The 18,187-nt window shown below is 34.9% G+C and overlaps 1 protein-coding gene and 1 long non-coding RNA gene across 4 annotated transcripts in view; one reads left to right on the top strand and one right to left on the bottom strand.

The window, feature by feature from the left end:
• Positions 1–18,187, bottom strand: part of CTXN2 (cortexin 2) — a 28,229-nt gene that overhangs the window by 6,283 nt on the left and 3,759 nt on the right. Inside the window, exon 2 of one of the 3 annotated variants that reach the window (XM_054450415.2) lies at positions 7,872–7,985. The exons of 1 other annotated variant lie outside the window; for it this stretch is intronic. The gene's annotated coding sequence lies outside the window, so the exon portion shown is untranslated. Of the gene's footprint in view, positions 1–7,281; positions 7,689–7,871; positions 7,986–18,187 lie in introns of those variants that run through there. One more of the 3 variants, XM_054450417.2, reaches the window with a different exon arrangement.
• Positions 8,017–11,666, top strand: LOC129013759 (uncharacterized). The gene is made up of 3 exons (XR_008494072.2): positions 8,017–8,346; positions 8,670–8,798; positions 10,226–11,666. It is a non-coding gene; the product is annotated as an uncharacterized LOC129013759 (long non-coding RNA).

The following is an 18,187-nucleotide window of genomic DNA, read 5'->3' as shown; positions in this document are numbered from 1 at the left end:
TGTAGTATTTATCCTGTAAAAGGCACAGAAGACTGGATTGAATCTCTAATGACTCTGAGACTTAACTGGAACTTCTTTTGCTAAATGTCTAATTTTCTTGCTTTTGTCAATTAAAAATCATTTGTTAAGATCCATACACTCACTGGATCATTTATTTAAAGGATAGAGAAACTGAATAGCAGGATGTTTCTCTATGGAGATGTTGGACCAAGGAGATGATTCAGCCAACTAACTTGTTCACTTAGTTTTTTACTAGAGCATAACCTTGCTGGGCTACAACATGTGGATATTTCAGGGGATATGTGAGTAAGAGGAGGCAATAAACATGGTTTATTGATGGACACCGTGGTTTCCCAATAGATTTCCTTCAGTGAAGGACTTGTTGCCCAGCAACAAAGAATGTTGGCAGCAAACAGTCTTAAGCTGTCAGTCCCTTTCACCGATTGCCTCGGTTGCAGAGAGCTGCTTCACCCAAAGTCATGGCCCTTCCCAGGGAAGACCATACTCAATCATTGATTATATAATAGTATAAAGGCGTGGCCATCTTGTATCGAAGGGGGACAACTCTAAAAAACTATTTTAGCTTCAGAGTTCTATATGGGGTCAGCGGAGACTGTCATTGGGTCCATAGCACACACAGTTCAATTTCTGGCCACTCCTAATTCCCCACTCTTCCATGGGTGCTGAGCCCAAGGACAGTCCTCAATAAAAATTCAGCAAACTAACCTCTGTTTCAGAGTCTGGCTTCTGGAGAACCCAACCTTTAGCAATTGACATCACAAAAGTTAAAGCACTTGGGCAGTTTTAATGATCTGTTCATTTTTCAACTAATTCTTTTTGTTATCATCTAGCAGTAGCCTAAACTGACTATAGTTATGATGTTAGCTAAATTTATTTAGGTGTTTTGAAAATGCATAATGTAGACACAGACACAGTATGATAGCTGATTGTTGGATGAGTTAAGTCTGTTGGCTCTTAACCAGTGATTAATCCACTACACTCTTATTTTTCTTAAAACCTACCAACCAACCAAACAAACCAACAAAAAGAGGCATTTTTTAGAGGCAGCAATAAAACATTCTTGTCATTTGTTACTATTAGTTTAAAACAAGGCATCTTCCTAGTTAGACAAACAAAATCCTTTTATACTTTAGAATATAATATGTCCATCATACACCAAATAATACTTTGTTCCTAGAGCCTTAGATGATATGTAAATTAATGAGTTATTTATCATTTTTAAAGGGAAAATAATTACTTCTTACATAGTGATCACAGTTCCCAGCACACTGTAGGTATTCAATAAATATTTTAATTGAATTAAACTAAATATAGTAAAGGAAATATTTTTTGAGGAATAAAGTCCTTCAAATAAAGTTTTGTACAAAATTCTAGTTTTTAGATATCCAAAAAGCATGAAAATACATTGTTAAAATGAAAAAGAAAATTTTTATTTGATTTCAAAAATTGGATTTGAAAATAAGTATAAAAACTCAGTAGCTCTTTCAGAGTTCAGTGTTTTTGTTCTTTTCTATCAAATTTACTTAGCATTCTCAGACTCACATAATTTTTAGTATTCAAAGGTGGAGAAAACAGATCTTTCCTAACAACCTTGGGAGTTTCTTTTTGTTTTCTAAGGAAAGGTATATAGCCATCTTATATTTTGGCATTAGTTTGTGCCAGGAAGTACAGGGTTAAATTTTGTATTCAACTGTAGTGACATTGGTTAGCTGAAGATTTCTGGTATAATTACTCCTTCTTCCTCTGTCCCTGCCCTCTACATTACTTGACTGTTACCCTTAACTAAGAAGGTATTGTAAGATACTTCAAAGGCTTTTGGAATCAGGTAAGGGCATAAAGAATGAGTAGATATGCTGAGTCACTGTTAATGAATAAACAAAGTCACCATTTTTATACTACCTTGGAGGAATAGATGAATGGTTATTTCATGGCTTTAAACATAATTTATAAGCACTCTGTGTCTCTATTATTGGTACAAATATAGGAGCAATGCAGTATAACTAGGGAAAATGCTGAGAAGTGACCAAAAACTCTCAGAATGCTGTTAAGAAATCTAAAGAACTAAATGAACTTACGATAACATATAATAATATTTTAATTTATTCATTAACCAAATGTATATTGAGTATCTGTTAGATGTCAGTACTTTTTTTGGTACTAGAGTACAGTGGTGAACTAGCTAACAATGTGCACCTGCCAAAGTGAGGGTTACATCCAATGGTGAAGACAGACCAATTATTTAAAAATATCTATCTCTATATATCCATATCTATATATTATACCAGGTACTCATAGTCATAAAGGCTATGAAAGAAAGCAAAGCATGTTAAGCGGAAAGAGAATGATGGTGGATAAGCGGCACTCCTTTAGTTAAAGAGGTCAGCAAAGGCTTCCCTAAGGAGACAATATTTGCCCTGAATGATGTCTAGAAGGGAACCATGAAAATATTTGGAGGAATAGATTTGAAATTTGTGGAAACAGCCCTTACAAAGGCTTTCAGGTGGAAGGGTTTCACATACCATATGTTCAGATCAAGAGATAGACCAATATAAGATTAAGCCCTTTATTTGTACAAGATGGTTTAATGCTATCAAATAACAAAAAAAGGCAGAACTACTTAATCTACTTCTGTCTTTTTAACCAATATAGAATGGGCTTTAGAAATGACCAAAAAAAAAAAAAAATCAAACAATGTAAGTGGATAATACTTTAGTAGAATAATGTTTAGCCACATTAAATGAGTTAAAAATCTCATGATCAGACAACTTATAACTTGGAGATATACTTTCAAGACTTTTGAGAAATTACAGACCATGAAAAAGCTGCCAGAGGTAAGGACATGGACAAATGTCTCAATTTTCAAGAGGAGTAAGGGGGAATTGTAAAAATTATATATTGGCAACTCGGAATTGATCTTCGTTGCAAACCCATAATTAATTATTTAACGAGTAATTTGTCAATATTTAAGAAGTCATTAAAAGTTAACATGAGTTTAATAGGTAATGCCAATTCACTTCCTTTTCAAAAGTTTGCTACTAATATGATGAATCAGAGAAATAGCATGGACATGGTTTAGTTATTTTGGCAATGCATTTAACAATCTCCCATGATATCTTTGTGGGGAAGATATGAGATATGCCTGGATAATAGTGTTTTTATGTAGATTCATAGATCTGAACTACCCTAATAAATATCGGGTTCTGTAATCATGCACATGGGTCTCCAGTGTGGTATTACAAAGGTTTCACTTTAATCTACACATACTTTTCAGTGTTTTTGAACAGTGACTAAGTTGAAGATGTTGAAGTGAAGCTTATTAAATTTGACAAAGCGTGGCTGAAATATGGTAGCACATGGAAAAAAGGCTCAAAACAATTCTGATGCCTAGAATTCTGGGTTGAAACTAGAACATAAAATTTAATAGAAACACTTCTAAAGCCCTTTGTTTAAGTGGGAGGGAAGGAGATGCACCAATTCCAAACGGGGGAGATAATGACTTGGCAATTCATGTAAAATAAATCTGTAAGCTGCAATTAGTCAAGTTAGCCTGAGCCAAAGATATGAGGTGGTGGCTTATAAAAGCAAATGTCTTAAATTGAATAGGGGTGAAAATGATAGCAAGTAATAACATTATTATAATGTGTCAGGCCACATATAAAGTAACACTGCATATATTCACTATACTTTCATTGAAAAATATTTATTGGGTTGCTAGTATGCTCTAGTAGACATGGACTCCTCTACTCAAAAAGATTCCAACTAGTAAGGGAGAAGAGCCATGTACACACAAGGAAAGAAACAACAACATAGCCTTCTACAAAAGCAATAAAAAAGGAAGAGGAAGCAAACTTGTATTTAGAATCTACTGTGTATCAAATACTGCTTTTCATATATTATTTTATTTTATTCCCACAACACCCACATAGTGTTGATATTATCTTCAACATCTTGGTGAAAAAAAAAGAAGATCCAAAAAGGATAAACAAGTTTAGATGAAATCAAGATTTCACCCATCGAGGGATCAGGAAAGTTTTTCTTGCAAGAGATTGTATTTGAACTGAGTCTTGAGAGACAGAATGATTCAGATCTGTGAAGAAGAAAACAGCATGACAATAAATATGAAGGCAGAAAAGTACTGGATTTTTCAGAGCACAGTGAGCAATTTGGTACAGGCAAGGGGGAGTATGGGAAACAAAGCATTGGAAAGGTAGGTTGGAGCCAAATGGTGAAATATGTTGACTGTCAGGCTAAGAGTTTGAAATGTATTTGCTTAAAGGCTGAGTGGCTTGATGAGGAGACTGAAATAGACATAATTTTGAGGGACAGAGATCATGGGAAAGAAATGGTTCAGGTGAGAAGCAATGAGGGTCTCCACTAGGGAGTAGATGTATGGAAGAGCGTAGAGGTTGGAAAGATATTTAGAAAAGTAGGAGGGACAGGATTTGGAAAGGAGTGGGCCCAAGGAGAGAGAGGCATCAAAGATGACTCTACACTATTAAGCTTGGACAAGTGTAAATATAGTGTTTTTATTAAACAAAACAAAGAAAATAAGAGCAAAGTATAGACTTAGACAGTAAATGACAAGTTGATTTCTAGACCTGGTGAATTTGTGGTACTCATGTGTGGCACATAGTAGGCACTCAATTGTCAGCTTTCAATAAATTAATCCAGATCATTTTGTCTAGCATAAAATTTTTGATGGGGAGAATATTTTCAGGTATTGTTGTCAAATAATGTTTGTGTAGAAGGCTCTATCCCGGATGGATAGAGCCCAGTACATAGAAATATTTGCAGATCAAAACTTAAAGAGAAGAAAAGAATTGTTGAGTTTTGCCTAGGAAAGGGAAGACCAAGGAGGATGATAGGTAGACTCAAATATTTGAAATATTATCTTGTAGGAAGCCAGATGGACTTGTTCTAGATTGGTCCAGAGAGCAATTTTACTGTAATTCCATTAAAGTCTATTTTGTGTTACCAGAAAAGATTAAAGATGGAAGAAGCCTAGCAAGGAGCTTTAAGGAATGCCTCTCCTACAAGGAAGATCTCCTAGTGGAGTTACATAAGATGAATCATGAGTAAATCTGTAGCAGAAAGTTCACCTATAATAAAGGAGGCTAGGGTTTCTAGAATGAGGCATTAGCAAACAGTGTCAAATTCTGCAGTGGTGATGGAAACTAAGCACTGAAAAACAGGGTCTTATGGTTGGCATTCAGAATTATTTCATCATTATAAAAATTTAGTTGAGAGTCTAGAAGGGACACTAAATTGAATTGGATTTAGGAGTGAGGGGTAATGAGAAAATGGAGTCAGGTGGTAAATAAACTTGACAGAAAATAAGTTTTACTTAGTTGGTACAGAAAGTTAAATCATATGATGAATCACTTTCAATAATGAAGACATGACCGCATATTCAGCTTTTAAAGGAAGAGCTACGTAAATTTACCTGGATCCAAAGAACTGTAAAATTTCCATTTTTAACAACAACAAAAAAAATGGGTTGAGAAAGAACAAATGTTTTATTAATGTCTTAAAAGGGAAAACAGGCTTTTATATTTATCATAAAAGTATACTTTATACTAAAGATGAAAACAAAATACAGGTCAAGGAGAGCAACTGAAAAAGTAATATTCAAAGGCTGATTAAAAAGTCTGTCCATTGCTGCAGGCTGTGCCTACACAAGCAAATAGAAGTAAAAAGTTAAGCAATTGCCTTAACAATGTGTTCAGCAAATAGATGGTTTTGGTAATTTAAACCATATATGTAGCAGTTGAAATATCAGTATTTCAGGCCTAAATTTTTCAAACAATTGGCCAAACTTTCCATTTTACTTGCTCTGTGAAATGAACAACTTGTCTTATTTCAACAACAAATCCAAAGTTTTTGAGAATATACTGTTAAGTGTGCCAAGTCTTCTGCTTTTCTATTGATATAGAGCATAATATATGAAAATATTGTTAATAACAAAATATTGTTAAAAACAAAAGTCTCCAGTTATAAAACTGATTCATTCACAATTGCTAAGGTATTCAAAATACTCAACAGTTATAGATAAAATATGCATTTTCTCTTTCTCTAATTGCTGGAAGAGCTCTTCACAACAGACACTGTAATGCCTAGCTCCGGAGAAGCATCATCTTAATATCCTGTTTACTGGGAAATAGAAAAAGAAAGAAATCTGAGAAAATTTAGATTAAGTTACAAAACCATATATTAAAAAAATCCATATAAAGATAGTTAAGAAAAAATGAACTTTCAAAAATAAGTAGAATGTAAAATTGGGTAGTGGTAAAAATTATTTGAAATATATTATACCACAAAATTCGGTAAAATCAACAATGCACAGTTTAAATATCAGGATCAATATATATAATGATTAAAATATTTAAGCATCTTTTAATACTACTGATGCAAATGATAAAATACTGTCTTGAGCCATATTCACTGGAATAAATGGTTAGGTACTTTGGCAATGAGTAACTTGGTTGAAAGTACATTTCCTTCATGGCAATTGTCAGGCACTAAGATTTCTAAGTATGATGAGTCTTAAGATTGGGCCAGGGGTGTTCCTGTAGATATCAAATAGCCCAAATCTCATGAAGTTGCTTTGTAATTAGCAACTAGTAAGTAAAAAACAAAGTCTTCCTATGATCAGTACTTACAAAACATATCTCTGTAAGTAGTTAAGAAAAGATGATAGTATTTTTATACCTGATATGCAGCCTTTCATATTCATGAATATTGTTAGTGATGTTTATTTCTTCTGTGAAATAACCTTACTAGAGATATAAAAATACACCTTTCAGATAAAATCATTTAATCATGCAACAATGCACAATTACAGAAACTAATGTTAAAAAGTGTGTTCCCATTAAAGAAAGAACCTCCTGTGTTTTAATCAACAGGTTTTTCCTCTTGTTTATTTCTCTAGTAATGGTATTCCAAACAATAAACCTGAAATAATTACTATTAGAGTGGAATATGATGTTCTAGGTAGAAAGTATTTTAGCACTGGTCATTAGATATAATGATCTCTACCGCTAATGATGACATTCATAATTTCATGAAATAAGACATATAAGAAAACCCAAGCTTAAAAAATAGTGAACCATTCCATACATATACATGCTCCACACAAAATATAAAGATTATATCCCAGTAAAAGAGAGAAAAGAAGCATTATTGAAACCACATCTGCACAGAGGTAGTTAATCATTAAGAATCGAATGTGTTGGAATCAAAGGAAAACTTTAAATTACAAACCTAGATGTCTTCATCATGGTGAAATGCATAAATTTCAGGGCTTTCCAGAGATCCCAAACCTTAGGATCTGCCAGAATCCACCCCTAAACCCTCAGATTTCAACCTTAAGAGAATTTCTCTCTTAAGATAACCTTTGGATGGCTCAAGGACTCTGACACTCAATCCTTCCAACGCACTGGGAAACCTGGTCTGAAAATTCTCCAAATATCTCATTAAAGAAACCTAGACCATCATCATCATTCTGCGTTGTTTGTTTCCAGGTCTCTTTCTACGCACTAAACCGAAGAAGCATGGAAACTTCCTACAAAACATTATGGGAGAAGCATCAGCAATCTGCACGTACACAACACTTTTCCCCCGCCTGGCAGCCGCATCAGCAGTGGTGCTAGCATTAGGGGTGCTGTTTCCCCTTTAGAATTTGAACTTATTAGACCCACTGGCTCCTCCACCCACAGCCCCACCCCCGCTCTTTTGCTTCAGAAATACAAGAGAATGAGGACATGCTTCTCATCTGGACCTGCATTTGGAACGCTGTCAGTTAATGCGGAGGGAAGGGGGAGAAAGTTACTTAGCAGACAGCAATGTCTCACCTTCCATGCTTGTTGCCATGGAGATGAAGTCCAGCCAGAAGACTTAAGTGTTGGCACGTTTGTCTGTGTTCGCCGATCGGTTCAGTAACAAATGTAGAAGGCGTGTTCTGGAACCTGCGTAGAGTCACAGGGCCCTGGTTAGCGCTTTCCTGGCCTAGAAGTGTAAATGTCTGTGTCTGTCGGTGAGACAGAGGACGTGGGCGCCCGCCGAAGTACGTGTGCGCGCGCGCGCGTTTGCAGGAAAACGTGCATGGATTTCTTCGGTGTGGCAGTGTGTAAATATTTGCGCTCGCGTGTGTCTGTGACAGCGTCTGTGTGTGTATGTGAGACTGAAAGGAAGTGGGAGATGAGGAGGGGAAGGGAATCAGCTCCAGCAGCAACAGGCTCTATCTATTCTTCAGTTCTGCTAAAAGAAAGAGAGAGGAAGAAAAAAATAGACGCTCCTTTTTTTTTTTTCTCACAACACACCCTGAAGGTTAGCAATTAGATTTCATCACTATCTTTGTTTACTAAGGCAGTGAGGGTTTAACTGATTTACTGCTGAAATCCTTGTTTTGCTCTCTTTGCTGCATTCCTGGCTGTGCCGCGGGCATTTTGCTGTGCTTTGGTGACAGCCGTTTTCAGTAGAACAGTAGGCACTAAATTCTTACATGTTTCTTCTTATCCTGTAAGGAAAATTCAGGAGTGAAAGGTGTACTGGTTTAACTGGAGACTGAATATGTCGTTTCGAGTTCTTTTCCTCTACTCTTTCCCTTCTCTCTTCCACACAAACACAACTGAATCCCCTTCCGTTTCTAGGAGAAGGCGCCTAGGCGCTGTCCGTAGTGCTGAAATGGTGCGTGGTGAGACCTGGCTCCCAAACACAAGCTAGAAGACAACCAAACAGCAACCAGGAAACGCTCTGAAAAAGCCCTAGATAGCTGCCAGGTACGTTTTCTAAACAGTGTTGAATATGTAGATTCTAAACCTAACCGACATTGAAAGCAAGGCAAGGCAAAGCAAAGCACAGCAAAGGAAAACAAAAAACAACAACAGAAACCTTGCTCTTTATCCTTATTTTAGGGGTCTGGTCGTTTCAACAAACTCTGTTATAGGGTTCCCAGTTCTATTTATGTTTTGCTACTCTATCCAGAACCTACAAGTTACAAGCACTTGTAGATTCCCTACAACCTTAATTATTCACCTTATAACTACTGGACTGTGAGTGGTTGGGGGAAATGTAGATAGAGAATTGGGACATTTATCTAAAGAAAATACGTTGAAAACATAATGTAAGTGTAACTAAATTCAATAACAAAGTGAAGATAAACTTTATGATTATTTAGGGTATTTACTGATTTAGGAAATGTAATGGTCTTACAAAAAAATGGGCAATGTATAACTGGGAGTTCATATAAGACCGCATTTTTTAAAAGTTGTTTTTTGATTTGAAACTATTAAGATGTCCTAAAATGTAGGTGAACTAACTGCCCTCTGTGAAAGACTGAAAGACATATCTTCTTCTAGAGACATTTCCATGGCCATGGTTTTATTGACCCTTTTTAAGCTTGCCAAGGGCCACATTCTTTATTAGCATTCTGGGCTGGAACAGTGCTTCTTGAAATATAACATGCACATGAATCTCTAACGATCTAGCTAAAATGCAGACTCTGATTCAGTAGATGTGGGGGTTGGGTCTCAGATTGTGCTTTTCTGACAATTTCCTAGGTGATGCCAGAGATTACTAGTTTTGGGGCCAATTAAAGTAGCAAGATGCAGCCAGCAGTGGTGGCTCATGTCTGTAATCCTAGCACTCTGGGAGGCCGAGGTAGGAGGATCACCTGAGGTCAGGAGTTCGAGACCAGCCTGACCAACATGGCAAAACTCTATCTCTACTAAAAATACAAAAATTAGCTGGGTGTGGTGGCGGGTGCCTGTAATCTCAGCTACTCAGGAGACTGAGGCAGGAGAATCGCTTGAACTCAGGAGGTGGACGTTGCAGTGAGCTGAGATTGTGCCACTGCACTCCAGCCTGGGCGACAGAGTGAGACATTGTCTCAAAATAAATAAATAAATAAAAATAAAGTGGCAAGATGCTAGAGATATTGTATTCTGGCAATGCAGTCAGTCATAGATTGTGGGAAAGGAGATCATTTTATTCCATCTATTATTCTATGTATGTTTCCAAAGTGTTACAAAAAAATTTATTCAAAATTAGTTCAGAGACTAATCATGTAAACATTTTGTCTGTACAGTATGAACAATTTTTTATGAATTTGATTCCTTTGATTTTGATTTTGACATTGTCTGGACCAGTGGTATAGTTGACTCTGTATTTCCATAGTATGATCTACAACCATTCATTCTCTTTGCAGGCCCAGCTCAAGGGAGCAGAACTAAAGTTACATGATTCTGCTGTGGATGTATGAGCTCCACTCCAATAATTTATTATCATGGTTGGAGACTTTGACTTGTCACTTTATGACTTGAAATATGGCTCCATGGTAAATGCCCATGAAGCTGATTTTTAAAATATGGATATTACAGATCTAATTCTCACTTAGTTTAAAAGTTAGAATAGGGTTCTCGTTTCATAGATCATTTGTGTGAATGTTGATTTGTCATGTCATTGACATCATACACACATGCTTACATTTTGGAGGTTGCTAGTGTTTCCCATTAATGCTTCTGAATTGATGCCAAAGGAAAGCATTGATTATAAATTAGGTTCCTTGGTATTAGTTGGTGCATGATCCTGACCCTTTTCAAGCTATATGAAAGGTAATGATGCTCTCAAAAGTCTGCAAAATGGCTTATTCAGGAAAGCATAATGGATTAAAAATCCATTAGGTTCCACTTTCTTTGCTAGATGCTGAGATACAAAGATAAATGAGATTTGGTTTCTGCCCTTGAGGAGATACATGGCAAAATAATATGGTAAGTTCTACAAGGTTCTATACAAACACAGATTAATATGCTATTCATATTTTATTAGCCATTGCCAAAGAAGGGATGAAGAATTGCAAAAAGATAAAACACAGAATACTTGTACTTCAGGTCCTTGCCAATATTTGCTGCCCAACTTTTACAAAAAAAATTGCTGAAAGACATGAAATAGATGAATGCCTTTCTAAAGCACACGTGGATAATCTATACTTCTGGAGCATCTATGATTTATTTTCAGAACAATCCAAGTTATTAGAAAGGTAAATATGTGTGGCATTGTTTAGAAGTTCCCCAAACAGAATTGCCTTTACTATGCTTTGACATTATGCTCTCAGCTTATATACAGTAATTCTATGTGAAACAGCTCCCAGCTTACACAACCTGCTCTATATCTACTACAGAGCTGTTACTAAAGTCTTGGTCAACATATAACTTATTATTTCTTATATAAAGATGCCTTAAAAATTTAGATTTCATAGACATATCCCCAAAAGCATTTCTTTCAATACCAGTTTAATGAATTGAACTTTCATACCTCTCTTCCTCACTTAAATCAACCCAGGGTAAAGTGGTATGTTCTGTTCTTACATACAATGAAAATCATGTAACTAATTAAAGTTAGCATTTATTTTAGTTACTAGGGATGTCAGAGTCAAATTAACAGCTGAAAATGAATAACTATATAAGACCTTAGGCCTTTTATGTCTTTTCTTTTGTTTTTATCACCTTAACTACTGCAATTTTGGTTTCTCAGGTAATGATAATATTATTTTCTTTTAATTATTTGTTTTAATGTGTGACCTCATGTAAATGTCCTCATAAAATCAGAAGTGGAGTAAATAAATAAATGAATAAAGTAAATTTCTCTACTTTTTGATTATTGGATGAGTGTATATGGTTGTTTTATAAATTTATTCTAAATAGGATACTAAAATACAGAAAATGTATCATCTAATTAGCTATGAAGATAAAAATCTAAACTATAATGAGGAAATATTAAAATGTCAAGATGACAGAAGAAATTTTTCAGTTTATATAATTATAGATCAGCTTAATTTCAAACCACTTTGTTACCCTATTGCTATTTTTTATACTCTAAATAGTGTCCCTTATATGACTAAGACTTTTTGTTATCTCAGAGATTGGAAGTGTTAATTGTCCACCTTGTTAGAAGACATGGTAACTATGGGAATTTAGAAAGCATGATAGCCCGACTCTAATGCATATATTCTAGAATGAGGTTGTCACAAAGAAACTGAAAACAAGAATTTCCTCTAACAACTGAGCTCAGGATTCTTTTCAGAGGAAAATTTAACTTGCATAAATTCTTGCCATCCTGGCTCTAGTTGACTTCTTGCTCTCAACTTTTGCAAAGTGAGATCACCTTTATCTCTTCAACCTATTAGGCCAACATGTTACTTTCAACTTTTCAGGAAAATCTACATCTTGTTTGGCTGAGGTTTGATTACTATTCCTTAACTAAAATATTTTAATGTAGCTGTACTTTTTAATTTGAATATTGCTATTGATTCAAACATTGGATAGCATATCTTTCAAATGTGAAATTTTAAAACATGTATTAAAGACAAACATAAATTAGTTTTGGTATAACTATTTTTTAAGATCAATCCAATGCTTTTTTGGCTTTAGATGATGTTAGGTAATTAGCTATATTAAAAAGTCAACCTTTTTTTTTTTTTTCAAAAAATGAATTCCTATGTAGTTGAGTGTTATGTTTATCTACCCATGTCTTTTTTGTCTACATACACAGTTTTAATCATTGTTTTGGGGGGAGGAATAAGAATGATTTTGAAATTTCACTAAGAAATATATGCCCTCTTCCTAAAAATACATATATACAGATGTTTTGCTCACAGCTCAGGTATTCATGGATCTCTGGAAGTTCATTTTTATAATCCCAAGGTAATCCAAAGAACCTACTAAAAAATCTGCTGTAAATGAATGGTACATGATCTCATTCTCTGTTTTGCAACAAAGTATTGAATGGCTTAAACTCCTACTTTTCTTTTCTTTTTTTTTTTTGAGATGGAGTCTCTCTCTGTCACCCAGGCTGGAGTGCAGTGGCTCGATCTCTGCTCATTGCAACCTCCACCTCCTGGGTTCAAGCGATTCTCCTGCCTCAGCCTTCTGAGTAACTGGGATTACAAGCACATGCCACCAGGCCTGGCTATTTTTTTTTTTTTGTATTTTTAGTACAATCAGGGTTTCAGCATGTTGGTCAGGCTGGTCTCGAGCTCCTGACCTCATGATCCACCCGCCTTGGCTTCCCAAAATGCTGGGATTACAGGCGTGAGCCACCACGCCCGGCAAACTCCTACGTATTTTAAAGCTGCCTCCTTAGTTTTCTATTTTTTTCCCCTTGGAGATCTTCCTTTAGGTCATTTTTACCATCTGATATCTCAAAACTAAGCCAAGGCTGAATGTGCTGAAATAGGATTAGAGAGTACAGTAATAGGATAATTAGATTTGATTAGAAAATGACTGTGTGGGATTTTGTCAACAGTGAAGAAATGATCTAAGTACGTGGACTCCTAAGTGAATTGAGCATGATGACACTTCAGTGTAGTTAATGATCTAATGCTGGTCTGGTTGATGAGTCCCATTGAAAATGAGATGCTACGTTTTCTGGTAAACTTTTCTGCAAAGAAAAATGTACTAAATATTTCAGTTCAGAGTGATCTATTTAAATGAAGTTTCATTTAATTGCTTTTAGTTTTACTGCCCATAAGCCTTCAATTGTTTCATTTAAAGTGTACTTTAAGCCCTCTACTATATTCACTGTTGAATCTAATGAGTATGAGAGGGTACCTTGGGCACAATCTCCACGAATGTGTGAGCCATAACTACAGTATAGTATATAGAGATTAGCTTAAGTTATTTTGCTCTGCTAAAGATAGAGAAACAAGAGCAGTTTTCTAACATAATGTATGCTTCTCTAATAGGACTCAGTTAAAAAATAATTGGCAAATAGGAATGTCAATGGAATGTGGAAATCAATTGTTTTATACATGATTTTCCCCAATACATTAATGTTTTGACTGTCAAGTAAAAGCAGTTGCACTCTAAGTCCACCAACACAGCTGAAGGTAGTAAGCTGTGGAGGAAAGTAGTCCTATATACAACACCCATTCACTCCTTTTTCCTCTTGGCTTAATTTGACCACATGATCTGTCTGAAAATGCTTATTGCACAATTCTTCCTGATCTTTGTGCATTTGTCCTTATTTTTGTAACTCAACCTTTGGTTTATTTATCCCATTATTCTTTCTTAACTCAAATTTGTGAAGTTCTAAATATGTTGAAATATATATCATAACTTTTATTTTTAATTGTGCTAGCATTTTCTTAGCTTTGTAAATGTTTTTGCAGTGCTATGGTTGTGATGTTATGTAAGTTTTACACTTTTTTCTCCAACATAATTTTTTCCCTAAATATTGCCAGTTATTTTTGTTATTGAATAGACTTAATTTTCTTAGAGCAGTTTCAGGATTACAGGAAAGTCAGAGAGTACAGTAAGTTCCCATATATCTCCCATCCCCTTTCTCACAGTTTCACTTGTTATTAACATCTTACATTAGTGTGGTACATTTGTTAACAATTGATAAAACAATTTTGTTATATTATTATTAATTAAGTACACAGTTTACACTAGAGTTCATTCTTTGTGTTGGTCAGTTCTATGAGTTTTGAAGAGTGTATAATGTCATATATTCACCACTATATTTTCATGCAGAATAGTTACACATTTCTAAATATCCCCTATTTATCCCTTCCTCTTCACCTCACAAACCCCTGGAATCCATTGATCTGAAAACTGTCTTGTAGTTTTCTCTTTTCCAGAATGTATGTATAGAGTCATATAGACTCTGTTGCCCTTTCTAACTGGCTTCTTTCATTTAACAACATGCATGTAAGCGTCCTTCATGACTTTTCATGGCTTAATAGCTCATTTATTTTTTATTGTTCAATAATATTTCATTGTATGGATATGTCACAGTTTATTTATCTATACATCTGTTGAAAGATATCTTGGTTACTTCCAATTTTTGGCAATTATGAATAAAGACACTATAAATATTTGTGTGCAGGCTTTTGTGTGGACATAAGTTTTCAATTTGTTTCAGCAAATAACTAAGAGCATGATTGTTGGATTCTATGGTAAGACTATATTTATCTGTGTAAGAAATTGCCACACTGTCTTCCAAAGCGGCTGCATCATTTTGTATTTCCACCAGTAACGAATGAGATTTCCTGTTGCTCCACATCATCTTCAACATTTAGTGTTGTCAGTGTTTTGGATTTTAGCCATTCCAATAATATATAGTGGTTTCTCATTATTGTTCCAATTTTCAACCCCCAGTACATCTGATGTTAATGATAATTTCATATGCTTATTTTCCATTTGCCTATCTTCTTTGTTATGTGTCTGTTCAGATTTTTCCATTCTTTAATTGGGTTGCTTGTGCTCTTATTGTTGAGTTTTAAGAGTTCTTTACATATTTTGGATATAAGTTCTTTATTAGATATGCGTTTTGAAAAGATTTTATTCCAGTCTGTGGCTTATCTTTCCATTTTCTTAAGTTGCCAGTTATTTTTAATGTATGATTTTGTAGAATGTGAGTTATTTTTCTTTTTCAGGGTTCTGTGCATTGTTAAAGAATGAACACTTGTATATTTGGTATCAGAGTTCTAAAACTAGGCTAGCCAAATAAAAGCCACACCTCTCATATTTTAAGCAAAGCTAAACTGAATGAACATTTATCTGGTGAGATGCGAAGACACTTTAGGCAACTATAGAAGACAATCAGAAAGAACTAAGGAGGGGCCTTCTTTTTCAATACTACCTAAAAGTCAGTATAAAATAAATTGAAGTTAGTGACTATGATCTAAAACAGTACTTAAAAATATGAAATTTTTGAGGAGAAAAATGTAAGCCTAATGTTTTGAGGACTGATTAATTGTAATAATTTTTTAGTCTACAGTAGTTCTACAGTAGTTCTTATGTGACTGTCCCCAGGACTTTAGATAGTGCTCAAAGCAAAGGCACTTGGGAAGAATAAGGTTTGATTTTTCAGAAATGTTGTTGATACTAGTTTCCAGAAATATTCAGAGTTCTGATGCAGAAATCTGGTTTGAAGTACATGGACACTTATGCAAGCCTACATTTGCTCTGTAACGCTGGGACTGTCAGAACATCTAGACTGACAGTACTACCATGCAGTCTCTTTAGTAGCCTGAACGATATTGCAAGGAACTCACAATTGAGATTTGTTAATGGAGTCAAGAGAATAAGATAAGTCACAAGTATTTTTACATACTTTATCTTATTTAGAAGTTCAGGCATTTTTAAATCTAACACACACAATGAATGAATGGATTGTGAAAACAAAATAAAATGGAGACCAGGCTTGAGAATTCTCTGAGCAGACAAAACCAGTTAGGCCATGTAAGAGTAACTTAGGTTATTTCTTGTAAATACCTCTGACAATTGTAAGTAAAACTTAAGTTGTCTTCCAAAAATGGTATAAGATGATGAATTTTAAACCAATCTGTTGTCTGAAAACCTCCATGGTAATAACAAATCATTGTAAAAGTTAAAGTTTCATTTTTGCTTTATAAGCCAGCCTATGATGCCATGCCTCTGAGCTTCCACTTAGCATTTTCGGTTTGAGATCTCAGTTTGTAAGTTGTTGTTTTCTATGTATAATCTACACATTTTAAAACATTTGACCTGATTTTATTTTTCACAGCATGATTGCACACATAGTGTAACTGTCTCCTTCATATGTGGGTACCTCAGAAAGCATGCCAAATGGTTTAGAAACTGTGCGAAATATTACCTATTGACAGTTAGCGTCGTTTTTGCCCTTCTAAGTTCTGTCTCCTATGAGACATTTCTCAAACTCTGTTGCTAATAGTATTTCAACCTAAATTCTACCAAGGAGAGGCACTGTTACAAAATTTGCAAGGAGGAAGGGAAAGAGAAGCCATCAATTTCAGTAGTGGCTGCAGGTAACTTTGTGGGTATCAGCAAACAGCAGATGGAATGTTAAGTCAGCAGATTCTGGGCACAAGGAAGTCTTGAGACTTATCTTGTTACAGGTCAGAGGGATCCTTGGCCATGGTTCCTTGTGACTCCTGCTCTTCCTAATATTTCAAACTCTAGCAATAGCTCCTGGACCTTTGCCCTCTCAGCCTTACTAATTGTTGTCTAAGCCTCTAAGACTTCATGCATTAAATCCTTTCCTAGAGGAAACATCTATAGTGTTAGACCAGTCAAAAGCTTTCTTTTCCTGACTGATAAAAATAGCTAGAAATGAAAATCATGGAAATATATCTTGTTTATATACATAATGCATATTGCATATACACACATATATATATATTCTGCATGTTTAAACACTTTGTGAATTGAAACATAATAACATGAAATCACTTCAATTTACCATTTTGCAATACACCATGAAAAAATATCACATTAGTATACTACAGAAAAATCATAGCTTTCACCAAACTAGGCTCATAAGCAGCCATCAGGAATGGTGTGACCCTTGAGGAAAAGGGCTGTAATAAGGTAAAATTTTTGGATTCTGTTTAGTTTCATGAAATGGAGGATCACAGACAGAAATCCAGTGGCAATGCCTAAAGGCAATGGAGGTTATTTTCTGAATTATTTGAATAATTGAGGTAAAAGTGGAGTTTCTGCCTGGATTATTCAGATAATTGTCTTAATTCTAAACTTCACTTAACCAGCTGGTAGAGACCTTTCTATAGGATGTATTTTTGGAATGCTAAATGCTAAAAAAAAAAGTGAACTCCTAAAGTAAGCAGAGCTGTGGTGTAATGAGGGTGTATGGGGGGTAATACAGAGATATGGAGGGAGAGAGAGAGAGAAAGGAGGAAAAGAGAAGAAGAGAGAGAATGGTAAATAGCTAATTGTCAGAATAAGATTAAACTTTACTTTCTACTTGATAGTAACCAATGTCCACATTTTCATCACAGAATGAACTTTTTATAAAAAGGGAAATACATATGTAGATTTCAAATATAACCCATAGTATTTTAAAAAGTTACAAATTCCTTTTTAATCTTTAAAGAGGTAAATTTTTACTTTGTAAGGTTTAGAAACTTCATGCCTTCAAATCCAGCAATTTAATTTATATAGTGAAGCAAATTGACTTAAAAATTATACCATACTTTTTGTTTTACTTCACATTGTTGGTCTTTGCCTTTTAATTCTTTTTTTTTTTGAGTTTCTGAATCCCCCAGAGAAGGTAATCTATTTATTATGAATTCTAGGGCTAGAATATCAGCACAAATATGGAAGTATTTTTAGAAGCTATTGTCACCATAGAAATAAATGTTAGCCAC

Source organism: Pongo pygmaeus, chromosome 16 (genome assembly GCF_028885625.2).
Source record: "Pongo pygmaeus isolate AG05252 chromosome 16, NHGRI_mPonPyg2-v2.0_pri, whole genome shotgun sequence".
NCBI classification, from domain to species: Eukaryota; Metazoa; Chordata; class Mammalia; order Primates; family Hominidae; genus Pongo; species Pongo pygmaeus.
The sequence above is the reverse complement of the archived record's forward strand: the minus strand, read 5'-3'. Positions and strand labels throughout refer to the sequence as shown.